Here is a 17,603-nt window from a genome sequence, read left to right as displayed (position 1 = left end):
AAGGGAAATCTTAACGCTACAGCATACAATGACATTCTAGACAATTCTGTGCTTTAACTTTGTGGCAACAGTTTGGGGAGGCCCTTTCCTGTGAGCCTGGCTTAATCGGCCAACATCAGGGCCCGACCTCTCTAATGCTCGCGGCTGAATGGAAGCAAGTCCCCGCAGCAATGTTCCAACATCTAGTGGAAAGGCTTCCCAAACGAGTGGAGGCTGTTATAGCAGCAAAGGGGGCCGACCTCCATATTAATGTCCATGATTTTGGAGTGAGACAAGCAAGTGTTCATATACTTTTGGCCATGTAGTTTATGTTCAACAGAGTGCATTCAGTCTTTTTTCCCCACCTCCCTCTCCTCTTTTCCTCCATGAAGCTCTAGAAATGACACTGTTCCAGAACATTCCCTCATATCTTCTCTGAGGCTGTTCAAGCTATTAAAGTGCACTTCTGACATTGTGGCTCCTTTCGTATCTTAATTTTAGTGTGTAGAGCGCACTAGTAGACCAGTTCATTAGCGGCTCGTTCAGGCCTCATTAAATATGAACAGATTGGAGCACTTTATTAATATATTGATGACCAGTGTTTAGAGCAACCAGTAATGCATATTTGACTACTTGGTTCAATGATAGATGATAATCTAACCTATCTGAATGAGTCTAAATTGACAAGGGGAAAAGGCAGTCACTTAAGGATTTTTTTAATTGGTAGAACGACCACCTTTCGCCCACTGCTTTGAATGGAAAAAAAGAATCAACAGCTCCCCCTAGGGCTGGGCGATATGGCCAAAATCTCATATCCCGATGTAGGTCATTTCATGTCACGATAACGATACATATCCCGATATAGCACATTTTCTGTAATAAATATATAGTTTATATAAAATGACCACATGTAAAAGGCCTACTTCTTATTACATTTTGAATTATACTCAACAAATAAAAGGTACTTACTCATATTTGATTATTTCTCCTTTTATTTAGAACCTTTGTGCAAATTTTCAATTAAGCTTATAGCAAAAAATAAAATATTAATGAATAAAATCTCAAAAGATAAATAAAAAACACTTCAACTATAGTTGCAAACAAAAAAAATAAAGGAGTGGGGCAAAAAAGTATTTAGTCAGCCATCAATTGTGCAAGTTCTCCCACTTAAAAAGATGAGGCCTGTAATTTTCCTCCTAGGTATACTTCAACTATGACGGACAAAATTAGAAAAAGATCCAGAAAATCACATTGTAGCATTTTTAATGAATTTATTTGCAAATTATGATGGAAAATAAGTATTTGGTCACCTACAAACAAGCAAGATTTCTGGCTCTCACAGACCTGTAACTTCTGGCTCCTCTGTCCTCCACTCGTTACCTGTATTAATGGCACCTGTTTGAACTTGTTATCAGTATAAAAGACACCTGTCCACAACCTCAAACAGTCACACTCCAAACTCCACCATGGCCAAGACCAAAGAGCTGTCAAAGGACACCAGAAACAAAATTGTAGACCTGCACCAGGCTGGGAAGACTGAATCTGCAGTAGGTAAGCAGCTTGGTTTGAAGAAATCAACTGCGGGAGCAATTATTAGGAAATAGAAGACATACAAGACCACTGATAATCTCCCTCGATCTGGGGCTCCACGCAAGATCTCACCCCGTGGGGTCAAAATGATCACAAGAACGGTGAGCAAAAATCCCAGAACCACACGGGGGGACCTAGTGAATGACCTGCAGAGAGCTGGGACCAAAGTAACAAAGCCTACCATCAGTAACACACTACGCCGCCAGGGACTCAAATCCTGCATTGCCAGACATGTCCCCCTGCTTAAGCCAGTACATGTCCAGGCCAGTCTGAAGTTTGCTAGAGAACATTTGGATGATCCAGAAGAAGATTGGGAGAATGTCATATGGTCAGATGAAACCAAAATATAACTTTTTGGTAAAAACTCAACTCGTCGTGTTTGGAGGACAAAGAATGCTGAGTTGCATCCAAAGAACACCATACCTACTGTGAAGCATGGGGGTGGAAACATCATGCTTTGGGGCTGTTTTTCTGCAAAGGGACCAGGACGACTGATCCGTGTAAAGGAAAGAATGAATGGGGCCATGTATCGTGAGATTTTGAGTGAAAACCTTCCATCAGCAAGGGCATTGAAGATGAAACGTGGCTGGGTCTTTCAGCATAACAATGATCCCAAACACACCGCCCGGGCAACGAAGGAGTGGCTTCAGCATTTCAAGGTCCTGGAGTGGCCTAGCCAGTCTCCAGATCTCAACCCCATAGAAAATCTTTGGAGGGAGTTGAAAGTCCGTGTTGCCCAGCAACAGCCCCAAAACATCACTGCTCTAGAGGAGATCTGCATGGAGGAATGGGCCAAAATACCAGCAACAGTGTGTGAAAACGTTTGGTCAAACGTTTGACCTCTGTCATTGCCAACAAAGGGTATAAAACAAAGTATTGAGATAAACTTTTGTTATTGACCAAATACTTATTTTCCACCATCATTTGCAAATAAATTCATTAAAAATCCTACAATGTGATTTTCAGGATTTTTTTCTCTCATTTTGTCTGTCATAGTTGAAGTGTACCTATGATGAAAATTATAGGCCTCTCATCTTTTTAAGTGGGAGAACTTGCACAATTGGTGGCTGACTAAATACTTTTTTGCCCCACTGTGTGTGTGTGTGTGTGTGTGTGTGTGTGTGTGTGTGTGTGTGTGTGTGTGTGTGTGTGTGTGTGTGTGTGTGTGTGTGTGTGTGTGTATATATATATAATTGATTGTTATTTTTCGGGAGGGGGGGGGGGGCGGGGCCTCGCCTGTTTTGCATGTTATTTTTGCATCAATACGTGTCACATCAATTTGCATTTGGTACCTTGGGTTGAGTGTATAGCACCAACTCCTGTAACCCACGGTTCTCACCCGTGTAAATTGGGGCCATGCCGTTACAACTTACATCTGCAAAGACAGCTGTTATCTCCTTCCATCTTCGTGATTATTTACCAAATGGTGTGGCGAGGGCAAAAGCCTCTTGCAACGTCTAAGACTGAGGTTTGTTTTGAGCACTCAACTGTACTTTTTGGGTCTCATCCGTAGACTCTCTCCGTAATGTTTCACATGATTCTTGCGTAGGTGGTAAAAGAGGTTAGTGGTGTTTGAGCCTGTTTGTCGGGACCGGCCTGCAGCATATTTAGCAGAGGACGGTTATATGGTCTGTGTCAGACTTTTCATACCCAAACCAAGTCCATGTGACCAAAGTAGCCCCTCTTTTAGGTATGAGCTCCGTGTCTCTGTGCTCTCTGTCATTTTCACTCTCCTCCATGTTTGTTTGTGTCGCAAATATCCTTCCACACGGCACATGTGGAAGAACGCAAAGCGACGTCCAATTGACGAAAAACATTGCCGCAAAGAGTGTGATTTGCGACACAACAAAATAAATGGAGAGCATAATATGAAACGATAGAAAAAACGTCTATCGTCACAAGATATATACACTGCTCAAAACAATAAAGGGAACACTAAAATAACACATCCTAGATCTGAATGGATGAAATATTCTTATTAAATACTTTTTTCTTTACATAGTTGAATGTGCTGACAACAAAATCACACAAAAATTATCAATGGAAATCAAATTTATCAATCCATGGAGGTCTGGATTTGGAGTCACACTCAAAATTAAAGTGGAAAACCACACTACAGGCTGATCCAACTTTGATGTAATGTCCTTAAAACAAGTCAAAATGAGGCTCAGTAGTGTGTGTGGCCTCCACGTGCCTGTATGACCTCCCTACAACGCCTGGGCATGCTCCTGATGAGGTGGCGGATGGTCTCCTGAGGGATCTCCTCCCAGACCTGGACTAAAGCATCCGCCAAATCCTGGACAGTCTGTGGTGCAACGTGGCGTTAGTGGATTGAGCGAGACCCAGATGTGCTCAATTGGATTCAGGTCTGGGGAACGGGCGGGCCAGTCCATAGCATCAATGCCTTCCTCTTGCAGGAACTGCTGACACACTCCAGCCACATGAGGTCTAGCATTGTCTTGCATTAGGAGGAACCCAGGGCCAACCGCACCAGCATATGGTCTCACAAGGGGTCTGAGGATCTCATCTCGGTACCTAATGGCAGTCAGGCTACCTCTGGCGAGCACATGGAGGGCTGTGCGGCCCCCCAAAGAAATGCCACCCCACACCATGACTAACCCACCACCAAACCGGTCATGCTGGAGGATGTTGCAGGCAGCAGAACGTTCTCCGCGCCGTCTCCAGACTCTGTCACGTCTGTCACATGTGCTCAGTGTGAACCTGCTTTCATCTGTGAAGAGCACAGGGTGCCAGTGGCGAATTTTCCAATATTGGTGTTCTCTAGCAAATGCCAAACGTCCTGCACGGTGTTGGGCTGTAAGCACAACCCCCACCTGTGGACGTCGGGCCCTCATACCACCCTCATGGAGTCTGTTTCTGACCGTTTGAGCAGACACATGCACATTTGTGGCCTGCTGGAGGTCATTTTGCAGGGCTCTGGCAGTGCTCCTCCTGCTCCTCCTTGCACAAAGGCGGAGGTAGCGGTCCTGCTGCTGGGTTGTTGCCCTCCTACGGCCTCCTCCACGTCTCCTGATGTACTGGCCTGTCTACTGGTAGCGCCTCCATGCTCTGGACACTACGCTGACAGACACAGTAAACCTTCTTGTCACAGCTCGCATTGATGTGCCATCCTGGATGAGCTGCACTACCTGAGCCACTTGTGTGGGTTGTAGACTCCGTCTCATGCTACCACTAGAGTGAAAGCACAGCCAGCATTCAAAAGTGACCAAAACATCAGCCAGGAAGCATAGGAACTGAGAAGTGGTCTGTGATTATCACCTGCAGAACCACTCCTTTATTGGGGGTGCCTTGCTAATTGCCTATAATTTCCACCTGTTGTCTATTTCATTTGCACAACAGCATGTGAAATTTATTGTCAATCTGTGTTGCTTCCTAAGTGGACAGTTTGATTTCACAGAAGTGTGATTGACTTGGAGTTACACTGTGTTGTTTAAGTGTTCCCTTTATTTTTTTGAGCAGTGTATATCGTCATATCGCCCAGCCCTAGCTCCCCCTATTGATATTGGTTGGATTTTTTTATATGACATGTGATGTAACAGGAAGCCACAATAAGGGAACGACCAAGGTGCCAAGGAGACCACATAGCAGAGTAGCATACACACACCCACAAAGATGTGGATGGACACAGCAGGAGCATCACAATAATCTAATTTAGATGTGCTCACTCACAGCAGGGGTGTTAGGAAGCACTTGGATGATCCTGACCTTTCAGCTCAGCTACAAATCATGCTGCTCCCCAAGCTGGACACTGCTCATCAGCATGCAAACACACAAAGAACAGAATGAAGAGGGGAAACACACACACACGCTGGAATATTCCCTTAATTGGAACTCTCCCTTACTTGCCATGCAAATTAGAAAATGAATCAACAATAATTTAAACTCACAATGCCCTGATCACTGAATTCAAAGTCAATAGTAACACTTCAAATCAAGGCCGTATAAATACTTAAAACTGTCATCATTTAGCACAAAGCTTCACCACAGCATCAAACAGAAATTCATATTTCATTGCAAAATTTATAAATTCACAGGCTAATGTCCTCCCATTTGTTTCACTAGGGGGTAAAAAAAGAACTGTGCTGAAACCACTTCCACTTACTTACTTTCTAATTGAGAGACTAAAAGAAATGGTATGGAGCATGTAGTCTAGTCCCTCTCCCTCTCTCCCTGCCCAGTGAAAATGAAATGAGAACAATGATATGGAGAATAGACCCCTTCTTTCCTCAAAATGTTCTCTTTTTCCTGAGAAGTTTTCTAGGCAGATAGAAATAATGTGTTCACATAATGACACTTGGCTGTTACTAGTGCAGATCCAACAGGTTAGTAGTGGAAGAAAGCTCACATACCAATCACTACACAACATGGAAATACAATCTCCCAGAACAATGTAAAGCAATATAGTACAGCATGTAGGTAGACAATTTAAAATGTATTTTTTATTTTATTTAACCTTTATTTAACTAGCAAGTCAGTTAAGAACAAATTCTTATTTACAAATGACGGCCTACCCCGGCCAAACCCTAACCCAGACAACGTTGGGCCAATTGTGCGCCGCCCTATGGGACTCCCAATCACGGCCGGTTGTGAAACAGCCTGGAATCTAACCAGGGTCTGTAGTAACGCCTTGAGCACTGAGATGCAGTGCCTTAGACCGCTGCGCCACTCGGGAGCCCCAAAATACAGCTGAGTATGTAATAAAATATGCCCAAACAGAAAGCGATTCTCCAACCAGACTAAAATGAGTCATCCTTGAAGATAGATTGCATGTTACTCATCCAATCTACACAGCAGTGTAAAACAGCCAACATCCTCTCCCCTCGCCCACATAGATATCCAAGACCCACTGCCTATGCAGTGTTTTCTGGTCTGGTCTCTAGCTACATCCACTCCAACCTGGCAACCCAGCACTATACTACAGGGCTAACATGACCTAGAGACTTTACCCACAAAAATACCATCCATCATTTTCATCCTCCTGTCCCGTCACCTCTGAAGCTTTACTTACCTCATCACTAACACACAGTTCCCACGACAGCCTTCCAACACCCACAGGTTATTCCAAAAGAGCCATTACAACTTCAAACTAGGCCAACACATCACAGCTAACACCTTGTTAGAAACTGACCGAGCTTGGAGGACAGTGTCTGTGCAGTGCAGTGATGCTGGCTGGGCAGATTGGAGAGTCGCTAATGCTTTTCTGGGCACTTTTCCAAGAGGTAGAGAAAAGAGGAGTGGCACTGGGAGAGGGACAGAGTCAGTGACACAGTGAAACCCAACTTGCTTGCGTGTGAAATCAAATCAGCTGCAGGGCAGATAGCAATAAAGCTAGCAGAACTAGCCCACAAGGAGGGCTAGGAGTTGTCGGCAGATAGCGATAAGGCTAGCCTTGCACACAGGGAGGGCTAAGGTTTGAGGGCAGATAGCGATAAGGCTAGCCCAGCACACAGGGGGGGCTATGGGTTTAGGGCTATCCAGAGATAGACACTTATCCAAACAGTGCAGCAGCTGGCCCCTATAGAGGAAGGACTGGCTAAGGGCCAGGCAGGTGGTGCCATTCTTTCTCTACCTTTTTTATTTCATTTCACCTTTATTTAACCAGGTAGGCCAGTTGAGAACAAGTTCTCATTTGCAACTGCGACCTAGCCAAGATAAAGCATAGCAATTCGACACAAACAACAACACAGAGTTACACATGGAATAAACAAAACATACAGTCAATAATACAGTAGAATACATTTTTTTTAAAGTCTATATACAGTGAGTGCAAATGAGGTAAGATAAGGGAGTTAAGTCAATAAATAGGCCATGGTGGCGAAGTAATTATAATATAGCAATTAAACACTGGAATGGTAGATCGGCAGAAGATGAATGTGGAAGTAGAGATGCTGGAGTGCAAAGGAGCAAGATAAATAAATAAATACAGTATGGGGATGAGGAAGGTAGATAGATGGGCTGTTTACAGACGGGCTATGTACAGGCGCAGTGTGGTGAGCTGCTCTGACAGCTGCTGATCTGTGAGCTGCTCTGGCGCTTAAAGCTAGTGAGGGAGATATGAGTATCCAGCTTCAGAGATTTTTGCAGTTTGTTCCAGTCATTGGCAGCAGAGAACTGGAAGGAGAGACGACCAAAGGAGGAATTGGTTTTGGGGGTGACCAGTGAGATATAATTGCTGGAGCGCGTGCTACGGGTGGGTAATGCTATGGTGACCAGTGAGCTGAGATAAGGCGGGGCTTTACCTAGCAGAGACTTGTAGATAACCTGTAGCCAGTGGGTTTGGCGACGAGTATGAAGCGAGGGCCAACCAACGAGAGTGTACAGGTCGCAATGGTGGGTAGTGTATGGGGCTTTGGTGACAAAACGGATGGCACTGTGATAGACTGCATCCAGTTTGTTGAGTAGAGTGTTGGATGCTATTTTATAGATGACATCACCGAAGTCGAGGATCGGTAGGATGGTCAGTTTTACGAGGGTATGTTTGGAAGCATGAGCGAAGGATACTTTGTTGCGATATAGGAAGCCGATTCTAGATTTAATTTTGGATTGGAGATGCTTAATGCGAGTCTGGTATTTGTAGTTGTTCACGTATTCTAAGTCAGAGCCGTCTAGAGTAGTGATGCTGGACGGGCGAGCAGGTGCGGGCAGTGATCGGTTGAATAGCATGCATTTAGTTTTACTTGCGTTTAAGAGCAGTTGGAGGCCACGGAAGGAGAGTTGTATGGCATTGAAGCTCGTCTGGAGGTTAGTTAACACAGTGTCCAAAGAAGGGCCAGAGGTATACAGAATTGTGTCGCCTGAGTAGAGGTGTATCAGAGAATCACCAGCAGCAAGAGCGACATCGTTGACAGAGAAGAGAAGAGGATTTAATTCTGTGCCACCCCCATAGAGACTGCCAGAGGTCCGGACAACAGGCCTCCGAATTGATACACTGAACTCTCTCTGAGAAGTAGTTGGTAAACCAGGCGAGGCAATCATTTGAAAAACCAAGGCTGTCGAGTCTGCCAATAAGAATGTGGTGATTGACAGAGTCGAAAGCCTTGGCCAGGTCGATGAATACAGCTGCACGGTAATGTCTCTTATCGATGGCAGTTATGATGTCGTTTAGGACCTTGAGCGTGGCTGAGGTGCACCCATGACCAGCTCTGAAACCAGATTGCAGAAAGACAGGGTAGGATAGATATAGGTCTGTAGCAGTTTGGGTCTAGAGTGTCACCCCCTTTGAAGAGGGGGATGACCGCGGCAGCTTTCCAATCTTTGGGAATCTCAGACGATACGAAAGAGAGGTTGAACAGGCTAGTAATAGGAGTTCCAACAATATCGGCAGATAATTTTAGAAAGAGAGGGTCCAGATTGTCTAGCCCGGCTGATTTGTATGGGTCCAGATTTTGCAGCTCTTTCAGTACATCAGCTGTCTGGATTTGTGTGAAGGAGAAATGGTGGGGACTTTGGCGGGTTGCTGTGGAGGGTGCTGGGCAGTTGACCGGGGTAGGTGTAGCCAGGTGGAAAGCATGGCCAGTCGTAGAGAAATGCTTATTGAAATTCTCAATTATAGTGGATTTATCTGTGGTGACAGTGTGTCCTAGCTTCAGAGCAGTGGGCAGCTGGGAGGAGGTGCTCTTATTCTCCATGGACTGACTATACAGTGTCCCAGAACTTTTTGAGTTAGTACTACAGGATGCAAATTTCTGTTTGAAAAAGCTAGCCTTAGCTTTCCTAACTGCCTGTGTATATTTGTTCCTAACTTCCCTGAAAAGCTGCTTATCATGGGGGCTATTCGATGTTAATGCAGAACGCCACAGGATGTTTTTGTGCTGGTCAAGGGCAGACAGGTCTGGAGTGAACCAAGGACTATATCTATTCCTAGTTCTACATTTTTTTAATGGGGCATGCTTGTTTAAGATGGTGAGGAAGGCACCTTTAAAGAATAGCCAGGCATCATCTGACGGGATGAGGTCAATGTCATTCCAGGATACCCCGGCCAGGTCGATTAGAAAGGCCTGCTCGCAGAAGTGTTTTAGGGAGCGTTTGACAGTGATGAGGGGTGATCGTTTGGTCGCAGACCTATTACGGATGCAGGCAATCAGGCAGTGATCGCTGAGATCTTGATTGAAAACAGCAGAGGTGTATTTGGAGGGCGAGTTAGTTAGGATGACATCTATGAGGGTGCCCGTGTATACGGATTTGGAGTTGTACCTGGTAGGTTCATTGATCATTTGTGTGAGACTGAGGGCATCAAGCTTAGATTGTAGGATGGCCGGGGTGTTAAGCATGTCCCAGTTTAGGTCACCTAGTAGCACGAGCTCAGAAGATAGATGGGGGGAAATCAATTCACATATGGTATCGGGGGCACAGCTGGGGGCAGAGGGAGGTCTATAGCAAGCGGCAACAGTGAGAGACTTGTTTCTGTAAAGGTGCATTTTTAGAAGTAGAAGCTCGAATTGTTTGGGTACAGACTTGGATAGTAATACAGAACTCTGCAGGCTATCTTTGCAGTAGATTGCAACACCGCCCCCTTTGGCAGTTCTATCTTACCTGCTGAATAACAGTGTCTGATCTATTGAAAAACTCCCACTAAAGCAGGAAGACATAATGCTGCTATAAGACTGACATAACACCTGTCACAACTGGTTGTGACATCCGCAACTGACCACGAGTTAGGCACAAATTGATTCAGCTCTTCCTCAGCTCAGCTGTAAGGTCAAAACAACATCTGCCATTTTGAAAGAAGTGACTGAGAAGGATAGCTTTATTGTACTCCTATCCTGTGGACGTTCCACAACTTAAAGTCTAACTTAATTACTTTTTGTACTTAGGGTAATTGAATGTTTTCACTTTGACATTTCACAATGATAAATACATGTACCAATCCAGGAAGAGTGGGCCATGTAATTTCTACTCTCTGGCTCATTGAATGCCAGAGGTCAAGTTGAGGCTGACCTCTGGGCTTAATGCCTGGACAAAAGTAATTATTGTCATCAAGTAATGGGTAAATACAATTACTCACATGCAGTGACATACAGCACACAGAGAGATAGATGGCAGAGAGCTTTCCTGTGATCGATGCTAAGATCAGGATTAGTGCCTGCTTAGAAATGGCTGAGGCTTGTGCTTTTTAAAGAGCAATCTAAGGCACATATAAGTCATCCATTACAGCTTTATACCACATAGTGCTGATGGAGACTTAAACAGAGGCGCCAGAATAACCAAGCTGCTTCAGACTGATGCATGTGCCATGTACCAGCCTGCCTGTGTCTAGATTCATAATGGGTAGGCGATGTAGAAACTTGAGTGCTCTTTGGGAGGATGGTAAAAATGGGGGAATAGGCTTTGTAAGACCACTAGCCAGGCTAGCTTACAACTCGCAACTCACAAACAGCAAACAAGACATGAACCAAGGCTGGTGTGGAAAATGGATAGCCTGGTGTGTGTGTGTGTGTGTGTGTGTGTTCCCTGAGGCAAGAGAAGAAACAGGAGGCTCGGGATGCACATTCCTGTTCTGGATCATTCCCCTGGTGACTGTGTATCTTCCTCCCCTGCCTACCCCTCTACCTATTCCTCTCCCCGTCTTCCTTCCCCTCCTCCATTAACATGTGGCAAGACCGCTCGGCTGTGTCTACATCCTCTCAGCATGACTGCTCCTCCTCCCCTCATCCTCCAAGCACTTCTCTTCCTCTGGTAAAAACACTGTTCCCTCCGTAAGCTCATTTTGTCAAAATACAAGTCCTCCTCCCTACACTCATCAAACACTGCATAATTAACTAACATACAGTACCAGTCAAAAGTTTGGACACACCTACTCATTCAAGGGTTTTTCCTTATTTTTACTATTAATAGTGAAGACATCCAAACTATGCAATAACACATATGGAATCATGTAGTAACTCTAAGCCACCCTTTGCCTTGATAAACAGCTCTGCACACTCTTGGCATTTTCTCAACCAGCTTTACCTGGAACGCTTTTCCAACAGTCTTGAAGGAGTTCCCACATATGCTGAGCACTTGTTGGCGGCTTTTCCTTCACTCTGCGGTCCAACTCATCCCAAACCATCTCAATTGGGTTGCGGTCAGGTGATTGTGGAGGCCAGGTCATCTGATGCAGCACTCAATCACTCTCCTTCTTGATCAAATAGCCCTTACACATCCTGGAGATGTGTTGGGTTATTGGCCTGCTGAAAAACAAATGATAGTTGGACTAAGCGTAAACCAGATGGGATGGCATATCACTGTAGAATGCTGTGGTAGACATACTGGTAAATTGTGCCTTCAATTCTAAATAAATCACTGACAGTGTCACCAGCAAATCAACCCCACACCATCACACCTCCTCCCCCATGCTTCATGGTGGGAACCACACATGCAGAGATCATCCACTCACCTACTCCGCGTCTCACAAAGACACGCTGGTTGGAACCAAAAATCTCAAATTTGGACTCAGACCAAAGGACAGATTTCCACCCGTCTAACGGGTGCTCATGTTTCTTGGCCCAAGCAAGTCTCTTCTTCTTATTGGTGTCCTTTAGTAGTGGTTTCTTTGCAGCAATTCAACCACGAAGGCCTGAGTCATGCAGCCTCCTCTGAACAGTTGATGTTGAGATGTGTATGTTACTTGAACTATGTCAAGCATTTAATTGGGCTGCAATTTATGAGGCTGGTAACTCTAATGAACTTATCCTCTGCAGCAGAGGTAACTATGGGTCTTCCATTCCAGTGGTAGTCCTCATGAGAGCCAGTTTCACCATAGGGCTTGATGGTTTTTCCACTGCACTTGAACAAACTTTCAAAGTTATTGACATTTTCTTGATTGACTGACCTTCATGCCTTAAAGTAATGATGGACTGTCATTTCCTCTTTGCTTATTTGAGCTGTTCTTGCCGTAATATGGACTTGGTCTTTTACCAAATAGGGCTATCTTCTGTATACCACCCCTACCTTGCCACAACACAACCGACTGGCCAAAAACGCATTAAGAAGGAAATTAATTCCACATATTAACTTTTAACAAGGCACACTTGTTAATTGAAATGCATTCGAGGTGACTCCCTCATGAAGCTGGTTGAGAGAATGCCAAGAGTGTGCAAAGCTGTCATCAAGACAAAGGGTGGCTATTTTTTTTCATGTTGTTTGTCTGTAATTTTTGTAATGACTTGGTGCTGCCTATTTTGGCCAGGACGCTCTTGAAATTTTTATTTTAAATCTCAATGAGCCCTTCCTGGTTAAATAAAGGTTAAATAAAATAAAATAAAAATGGAAGAATATCAAATATATGATTTGTTATTTCATAGTTGATGTCTTCACTATTATTCTCCAATGTAGAAAATAGTACAAAAAAACTAATGAGTAGGTGTGTACAAGCTTTTGACTGGTACTGTATATTAATTTGTCTTTATGCCGTCTTCGATGTCTAGAAACTGTCCATTAGTAGCTGTATATTAATGTATTAGGATTACTTTGCTCTATTTTGGGGCTTGGCTGAGGCCCTGGTGTCATATCATAGGAGGATTTCATACGGAGACACCAGATGGAGACCAGTAGTGAGAAAGATACAGCAAGCTCGGCACTTCCGCTATGGACAAAACCTTACCATCCACACCAGTGGGAGTATTACACATGTATGATCCTTAAAGAGAAACTGCCATATAGAAGCTGTTTAAACAGGTCTATATAATGTACAGTGCCTTGCAAAAGTATTCATCCCCCTTGGCATTTTTCCTATTTTGTTGCATATTTTTATTTGGATTTCATGTCATGGACATATACACAAAATAGTCCAAATTGGTGAAGTGAAAAAAATAACTTTAAAAAATTTAAAAATTACAAACTGAAAAGTGTTGCATGCATATGTGGTGGGTTGTCTCAGTTGAGCACATCTTTTGCTATGAAGCCCCTAAATAAGATCTGGTGCAACCAAATTATCTTCAGAAGTCACATAATTAGCTAAATAAAGTCCACCTGTGTGGAATCTAAGTGTCACATGATATGATACAACAAAATAGGAAAAATGCAGAGGGGGGTGAATACTTTCGCCTGGGTCTGTAAGTGGCATGTAATTTAGATCAGACAAAAGTGTCTTGCAAAACACTAGTGTAAAGAGAGATCTGACTATGGATAGCCTATTTCAGCCTGTATGGTTGCAACCTGGTGGCTTTAGCTTACCATACATCAGGTTGTAAAGTACTAGAGCATGCTGCACATGTATGGAATTAATAAATGACAGTGGCCTTCTCATGAATGGGAGGTTATATACTAGTGCTGCCGCTGCCAGTATACAGTATTCAAGGAGGATGGGATTTAATGTAATGGTGGGGAACAAGTGTGTGTGTGTGTATGGGCGGACAGCATTACAGAGAAAGGCATCTCTTTTGCACTCCTGTGTCAGTGATTGTGGCGTTAATATTGAATCACGTATTAAAGCATTACCCACTATGAGATTGAAACCCCAAGCCATCTCAGGTAGCAACCACTTTCAAGAAACCGTTAAATAGACAACGTTTTTCTCACTTTGCAATAATCAAGTGTCACAATCATTTGACTCAAGGAATCTTGATTTTCAAGGCCAATCTAAGGTTGCATGAAGATAGAGTGAACTACTTGAGCGTTTCGAAATCGACAATGGACTAGCATAAAAGTTGCTGAATGCAGTGGGCCTGCTGGTCTGTGATTGGTGGGTCAACAGTTAATGAGCCCAATAATGAGATGGCATTAAACTGTGTGTGTGTTTGTGTGTGTGAGGTATGAATCATTGGGTGTGATCAGCGAGTGTATCCCAGCAGCGCTGATGAGATGGTACTTAACTGTGTGTGCGCATCCATGTGAGCATGTCATGTGTGTGTTACAGGCATGAATCATGCCTGCAATCCCAGGGAACATGTATGTTAGGGATGATTAGATTGTGTATGAGAGAGAGCGAGAGAATGAGGGAGAGAGGAGGCATGCGTCCCAACACTAACGAGATGGGCCTGTGTGTGCTGGGCTTAGCATATTGGCCAGGTTTTCAATCTAGAGTACCCTCACAGCCACCATTTATACAATCAGGAGGGGTGATGGAAAGAGCTTGGCTAAAAGGCAACAACACTTGAGTGCTCCAGTACATATGTACTTCCTCAAAAAAGGGAGAGGATTATCAAGATGTGCTCAACTGAGACAACCCACCACAGTAAAGTATTTACCGAAGGGCTAGAAAATATATTACAAGGCCACACGGTGAACTCAAGAATGGTGTAGTGTGAGATTTCTTTGTTTAACCTATGAGGCAGCTAGGCCCGAAAGAAGCTCAGCCCTCAGGCTAAAGACAACTGGAACGAGTAATCATGAATCAAATCAGGGCCCTCTCCCAATATTTAGGCCTACAAATTCTCCTTTCCTTCCTCCCTTGCAGTTATCACAGAGACACAGATGTGGTTGGAATAATAGCAAAATACGTGAAACTGTCACAAGGGTTGGATTGATGACAGCAACAGGTGTTTTCACTTATCCAAACCCCAACAGACTGCCACAAGGAAAGAAATAAGGGTGCAAGTACTCAAACATGGTCTGAGACTCTTCAGAAAGAGAGTCCTCTTTTCGGGGTCAAAGTGCACAGAGCTGTCCAAATAAAAAAAGGGGGTAGAAAAGTTTAGGTTTCAGTTCAATGCGGTCAGAAATTCCCATTGACAGTGATATACCATCCTCATTGTTTAATCTGTTTACGTCCGCTGCATGTGTCCAATGATTCCATTGACAGTGTTAATCTGCCTTTACAGCCCTTGTTGGATGCTGGCTGCAGCCAACAAGGTAACAGCATTCCCTTAATCCCCCCTAACTAGCCAATAAAATACCAGGTAATGAATAGGAGTGTGAATGAACTCTAGCTGCAATAGAAAGCAATCTGCAAACCCATGAATTAAGTTTCTTCTCAGGGAGATAATGACGTACACATTATTTCCCCCAAAACACAATGTTGTTTGCTAAGTGTAGAGGGAGACAAAGTTGGGTAATGTGTGTTGGGTGAGGGGGCATGGGATTCTATTCAACCAGGGAAGGCAATGTATTCTCTGCTATACAGGACGCTGACTGATGCACATAAACATTCACTCACTCTCACGCACACCACGCATGCACACACACGCACTTCTATTTACATAGGAGAATATGAAGGATTCACTCTGGACTCATCAGCTGATGTATAAAACCATCTCTTAATATTAATAAATGGCCTTCAATGACAGAATATAATACAAGGCCTCCACATACTAACAAGTCACATGGTCTATGTGAGTACATGAAGGAAGTTAAAACTTATCCTAAATCACACCTTTTACTTGTCGGCCTTTCATAAACATGTAGAAAAAAGGACCAACCCTGGCATGAAAATCAAATCATTGGCTACATAGCATCCACTCTGTACGTTCTCCCTAGTCTGAAAACATCCAAAAACATGACACGAACACGTCCATAAAGTCCCAGGTCGACCTACAGACAACCGAAGCATTGATAGTTACACATCCTCCCTGTGTCAGCAACCAGATGTTCCATTAGGGCTGTAATCGAAACGGCTGTATATAGCAGTGCCGGCAGGACAAGCCCGTAAAGGGGGGCTACTAATTGCGTGTGGGGGGGGTGACTAGTGACTACACTTTCTCACTCAGACACAAACATCTCTGTCACTGACAACTGATAACGTTCAACCTCCCATTCTCTCCGGTGCCTGTGCTAATCTACACAGAGACGGTGTCATGATGTTAATCTCAGTAATAAACCACTAAATGATTTATGTGGGTCCAAAAAGGCGCCCAGCCCTGAAAGCTGATATAGGAAGGGGACATGGCAGCTCATGAGACTGCCCCATATGATTCATAATAAATATGGATGCATTAATGAAGGGGTGTGATGGTGTGAGAACTGCTCAGGGAAGGTGATGGAGATTATGCTGATACCCTTATGATGATACTCCTCAAAGCTAAGGAGAGCCCCGATGTCACGACTTCCGCCGAAGTTGGTCCCTCTCCTTGTTCGGGCGGCGTTCGGCGGTCGACGTCACCGGTCTTCTAGCCATCCCCGCTCCACCTTTCATTTTTCCATTTGTTTTGTCTTGTTTTCCACACACCTGGTTTACATCTCCTCATGGTTACTATGTGTATTTAGCCCTCTGTTCCCTCCATGTCTGTATTGGGTATTGTTTATTGTCTAGGTTGGCACGCTTCCGGCTGGGTTGCGCCGGGTTTTATTTGTACCCGTGATTTGTGGCAGCCGGTACTTTATACTTGAGTGTTGTACTTTGTGCTGCCTCACTTGTTCTTTGGGCATTTGTTTTTGTGACGCGGTTGCATTCTGTTCTTACTATTACCTCAGTAAAGTGCTTCTTTGTTCACTCATCTCTGCTCTCCTGCACCTGACTTCCATGCACCAGCTACACCCACCGCAGGACACCCGATCAACACTTAGGGAGAGTTGGAATCCTTACCCGGACCAAGCAGAAAATGTATTGCGATACACCACTGTGTTTCTATAGTCAAAAGAGTTCTGTGGGTTTGACAAGTTATCTTGCTGAAGAGTAAAGACACAGGGATGGTGTCACAGTTAGAATACATGTGATTTCAACTTAATCCATTCAGGAAGTAAACTTAAATTAAATTAACTTCTGGAATTGAGAAATCCTCATTATAGATTAATGGCTACGTTGCCCAGTCTTATACACAGCTCTAGAATTACCCTCTCCTAATCATAAACAGGGGGTACCATGATGTCAAGCCATACAGGCCAGGCCGGTGGCTACTATAAACAGGAGAGTAGAATGTGAGAAAATTGCGTTAACATAAGCAGCACTGACCTCTAGAGCATTACCAGGCTTACTACACCTACCCTCAACTCCCTTCCCAGAAGGAGATTATATATATTTTCAATGGTTCAACTTTCACACAGCATGACAACACTTCTCAGGGTTCTGTGTGTTACATACTACACAGAGTATGAGGGTTGGAGGTGCCATGACACCTTACATAAACACTGTTGTCTGTTCTAGAATTCCAATTTCTTCA

The sequence above is a fragment of the Oncorhynchus clarkii genome, chromosome 29, assembly GCF_045791955.1.
Source record: "Oncorhynchus clarkii lewisi isolate Uvic-CL-2024 chromosome 29, UVic_Ocla_1.0, whole genome shotgun sequence".
NCBI classification, from domain to species: domain Eukaryota; kingdom Metazoa; phylum Chordata; class Actinopteri; order Salmoniformes; family Salmonidae; genus Oncorhynchus; species Oncorhynchus clarkii.
The sequence above is the reverse complement of the archived record's forward strand: the minus strand, read 5'-3'. Positions refer to the sequence as shown.